Genomic DNA, 5,358 nt, shown 5'->3' with positions numbered 1-5,358 from the left:
ATCTTTATTAGCTTCTTTATATAGCATAGATTTCTTTGCTAAAATCGTAAGACTTGACTGTGGCAAATACATTAGACTTAGGTTTTTAATAATGAAATAGCATTCATAAAACCATTGTTAAACATGAAAATTTAAATCTTGCAAATATGCTCTGCTTCTTTTACCCAAATTTGTCCCTGTGCTGAAAGCTATGCTAATAATTTCCTCACTTTTCTAAGACACACCGGGTTATGTGTGTACACCTCATCCCCAAATATAGAGATTGTAGGGATTTAAACAATTTCTGACATTTGCTATTGTCAGACCTTTCATTGTTTCCCACTCTAATAGATTTAAAATAACTCAATGTAACCTGTATTTGCATTGGTTTGACTCATAATGGGTTTGAATCATGAAGTTTTAATTGTCCATCAATTCTTTTCATTCGGAACTGTATAGACCAGAATGTATACTTCTTCCTAAATGAAATAAATTAGTTCCCTGAAAATCATGAATAGGAATCGAGCAATTTTCAAATCCCTTCACAGTGACGTGTTTACTTCATTGAACTATGAGAAGTGTGCCCTTTTGAGTTCACTTTGACAGTACATACTATGTACACAAAAATTGGAACAATGCAGAAAAGATTGGCATAGACTCTGTGCAAAGATGACATACACATTTGTGAAGTGCTCTGAAACTTTTTCAAAAGGCGCATACTCTGGGAAAGCAGAAAATAGTAATGTCTAACGATCATCATATTTTCACTCACATTTTTTTTTTTCATTTTAGGAACTTACGGGAAATGAGTTTAGTTGAATAATTTGGTCCACTATCAAGCAGATGAAATTCCACTAGCATGACTAACGTAATATTTACAAAGAAATAGCTAACTCTAAATTGATCTAAATAATTAATCTATGCATTTACATGTGCACAGATGTGCTCATGGCTGGGAGCACTCACACTCATATGTATATGGCAGAGTAACCAAATCAATGTCAGACATCTGTGCGCCATTTTATTCATGCTACAGTTGGTATTTAGAAAGAAACACCTACAGGTTTAATCTAAAAAGTGACTTGCAAAGATGATCTACATGTTTATTTTGGAAATTCTCCCTTTTATGAATTATGGCTAATACATCAACATCAGAATAATTGGAAAGAATCTAAAAATACAGTTTTACTTATTTATTGTTAGTTTTTAGCCGATAAATCTGAGTTCTAATCACTCGTGGAATTTGTTCAGAGGCCAAAATAAAGTGCTATTATGATTAGGTAAAATTAATACCCAGGAAGATTAGCCATGTTTATCCTGGGACCTCTAACTCAGCATGCAGGTGATGATTTAGTTAGAATCAGAAGAACTCCTCTAAAGCATTTAAATCTATATGCTAGCTAAAGGAGAGCAAATGTAGTTTTTTTTCTAACTAATGAAACTGCTTAAAGTTTACTCTAAAAATCCATGTAGCATTTATTACAAAAACCCTTTCCAACAAATCATGGGGCTTCACGGGTTTCACTGGGAACCTCCAATTCCTCAGAGTGCAAATACATTTCAGGAGAGGACATTGATTGGTCAGTGTGAATTCTGGTAATAGAGTAGCTGGATCAAATGTCTGCATTCCCAGCCAGTTACTGCAGTCAACTCTAATCGGCAGTCTCAGGGCTGTTTAATTTTTTACATGGCAATCATCAAGGCTTCTGTCTTCCCTCCCATTTATTTACATTAATAATGGAACCTTAGTTGCTGTGCTGAGAGTGAAATATTCTTCTCAGAAACAGTTTATAGAGCCAAACTACTTTTCCGTGTCGAGTATAGCTCATGTCATTGACTCACTGTTTTTGTTTTTCCAGATAATATTAAACATGTGTCCAAGAGCGTGTGTAGGGAACATGCTCAGAAAAACATTCTGACTGCATTTGTTGTACAAACTTTGATACCCACGTATTTTGATGTTGGCCAGATGTTGGGTAATTGTGCACACAAGTCAAAGGAAGAAAAGACGCTCCATTCATAACCTAAGCTTTCTGCCAGCCAACACTCTAAGGGAGGTTTTTATTTGTAGAGTAGAATAGAATCTAATTATTAACTGGGAAGAGTAGGTCATTCAACAAAATACTTTTGGCAGAATTATTGTGGTTAAAAAAAAATGAGCAATGAAGAAGCAAAGTAATTTCCGATCATCTGTGATTGATTCTGTTGTATACTTCAAGACCCTCCTTGCCATTCTTCACTTAGATCTATGTACTTGACAGTAAAATTCTGAGATGATATGGAGTTGTTTTATCATTTGCATAAGGATATTATAGGGAATACATCATAGATATGCAAAGAAGAAATGAAAAAATGTATAACTGGTACACTGGAGAAAGTTTAGATGTTTAATTTTAATCATTTAGAAAAAATACATCTTTGGCATAAAATACATGAATATTTCTCACACCTTGATTCAATTAGGTTATTCAGACAAGCCTTCATTGTATCATAGAGCTCTCATTTACATTTGAGACTTGAGGCAAAATTAATTTTCCTTTCAGATGGTCTATAATAAAATTCTACTAGCATTGTCTTTCTTTAAGTCCCTTTAGATAAATGATCTTGGGAGCATTTCAAATTTCTTAAAATACTTGATGGAATGAATGAAACCAGACCCCAAAGAACTAAAGATAGTCAGTTAGCACATATGTCAGTATTAAACAGCCTCAAGAAAGTGAAGATCAAATGTTGAATTTGACAGATATGAATTTCTGAGAAATATGGATAAACCCTGAAAAGAGTCGTAATTCTTTTCATTGGAAAGTTGCAAAATTTAACTAAAAAAAAAAAAACCTACTTTAATCATTTATTTCTATGTATAAAGTAGCAAGAGATATGGAAATTGAAGTAGGCAAATTTTTCTGCTTTTGACTAAGGAGAACTGGGTCAGAGTTAAATGGTTAAAGTATTCAAAAAACAAAATAAAACTATGAAGCATCTGCATAGAAATTCTATCCTCATTTTTAAATTGGGGATTATACAAAATTAAATTATACATAAGTTGAGGGCATGTGAAATTTGAATCCATTTTGATGTGGAGAACTAATTGTGCACCCGTAAGGTCCGTGAAAGTGATCAACATCACAAATGCATTCTGTTCCATGTAATAGTAATAGTGCTGGAAAGCAAAAGAAGAGGCCTGATAGATTTTACCTAGTATTGATGGTGCATCTTAAATTCAAAAGCAATTCACTACTTTAAGCTCAGAGTTCATGTATCAACCCAAAGTGGGGAAAATGTTTGGGCTGTCTTTCCTAGTGTCAAGTCAGGTAAGGGTTGTGAGTACTATGGATTCCAGTGAAGGAGATTCTTTCCTCAGATATATTAACATGTCCATACAACATTGCTGTCAGATTATTGTATTGGCCCTGAGCAATTCACTCCATAAAGGCTATTGTATTACGCAGGCTGGTTACAGTTAATTGAACAAATATATGTTCTTATAGAGGCTAGAACTATAATTGTGGGAGGTTGTTCTTTGATTACCATTTTGGTAGCTACAGGCCTTGTGATTAGGTAAGGTATCTATTAACGCCCATTCAAGTTCTCATCCAGAGTGCTGAGAAAAAAATTATTTTGTAGAGACTGCAACAATGACTGTGGTCAGAACTGCTACTGTACCCATAGAAGACGTGGGAAAAAATGGAACATCCATTAGTAAGATGGTGTCACTGCATGCCACAGAATTAGAATTCAGTTACCCTTGAATAAGTCAAGAAGGATTTTATACACAAAAAAAGCTATAAATATTAACAATGCCAATAGACCATAAAAATCCTTGCATTTCCAACAAATATCTCAGAGCCTGGCAACTACATGCCCATTTGAACCATTTCGAAGTGAATGAATGAAGGAAAGAATGGAATTTTTTAAAAAATAAATTTCTATTAAAAATCCTACAAATTTTATATTACAAGAAGAAAAAGCGGAATAATTATACCTGACTGGGGAAACCTTTTCATCCTATTTATTTAATGCCACTTTATCATCTTTAAATTCTCTATCTGACAACTTTACTATTAGTTAAAAATCACTCAGGAGGTTAGGCGCCTGAAAATGTTTGGGATTAGCCTGAAGACAAAATATGCTTTTATGATTTAAACTATGTATCAAATTAACATGTATAATTCACCGACAATTACATTTGATTAGTAATGACACCTAAGAAGTATCTGGAAATTGAATAAAGCAGAGCACTTTGTTTTGTGATTCTCTCATTTAGCCTAATTAAATATAATTTCCACTCTGTGGCAGTAAGTAAATTATAGGATAGGGCCAATGGTGATTCCTAAAGTGTCAGAACACTTCTTTGATACCAAAAAGAAATTTTGGGTGAATTTAAATGAAGATATATATTGTGCTCACTTAACCATTACTAAGAACTTTAGCAATAAGATGTTCTTCCATAACAACAAAACAAGTGAATATGTTGGAAAATTTTCAATTGTGCTTAATTTCTGTACTACTTTCAAGACAAAGAATATTTAATGGCATTCATAGTCATTTGATGTATGTAATTGATTAATAACATACTGAAATGGTTAGTAAAAGTCTCCAAACTTTAGAAAACTGAATTCAAAATCAGGGATCCAGACTCATAACTGGTTATTATTATTATTTTTTTTTTTGTAGAGACAGAGTGTCACTGTACCGCCCTTGGGTAGAGTGCCGTGGCGTCACACGGCTCACAGCAACCTCTAACTCTTGGGCTTACGCAATTCTCTTGCCTCAGCCTCCCGAGCAGCTGGGACTACAGGTGCCCGCCACAACGCCCGGCTATTTTTTTTGTTGCAGTTTGGCCGGGGCTGGGTTTGAACCCGCCACCCTCAGCATATGGGGCCGGCGCCCTACTCACTGAGCCACAGGTTATTATTTTTTTAATCTGTGAGATTACTGGCAATTAATTGTAATTCTACCCATTATATTTAATTCAGGAAGAACTCAGAAAATAGTGGTCCTTAAAATATTACATTATCAAGGGAGAGAATTCTACAAAAGCCAACAAAAAAATTGTCTCAAGATGTAGAAGAATAGGATTAAAAGATACATTTTCTACCTGACTATTCTTTAATGAATACCTTCAGAATATAAATGAAAGATGTGAATTTAAATTATAAGTGAAATAACAGTGTAAAAATATTCATTATTTATTACTTATTTATTTTAATTTCAGAATATTATGAGAGTACAAATCTTTTGTTTATATGAATTGCTGTTGTGCGGTTTAAGTCAGAGTGATAAATGTGGCCATCATCCAGTCAGTGTGCGTTGTACACACTAGGTGTGACTTTACCTCTCCCCTCCTGCCCCTTCCCACCTGCTTGTTTTCTTTCTTTT

At 34.1% G+C, this 5,358-nt stretch overlaps 1 pseudogene; it reads left to right on the top strand.

The window, feature by feature from the left end:
- Positions 1-584: 584 nt before the first annotated feature.
- On the top strand, positions 585-683 carry LOC128586973 (uncharacterized; annotated as a pseudogene).
- The last annotated feature ends 4,675 nt before the right edge of the window (positions 684-5,358 follow it).

The sequence above is a fragment of the Nycticebus coucang genome, chromosome 5, assembly GCF_027406575.1.
Source record: "Nycticebus coucang isolate mNycCou1 chromosome 5, mNycCou1.pri, whole genome shotgun sequence".
Lineage (NCBI taxonomy): Eukaryota > Metazoa > Chordata > Mammalia > Primates > Lorisidae > Nycticebus > Nycticebus coucang.
This window is presented reverse-complemented; position numbering and strand designations above follow the sequence as displayed.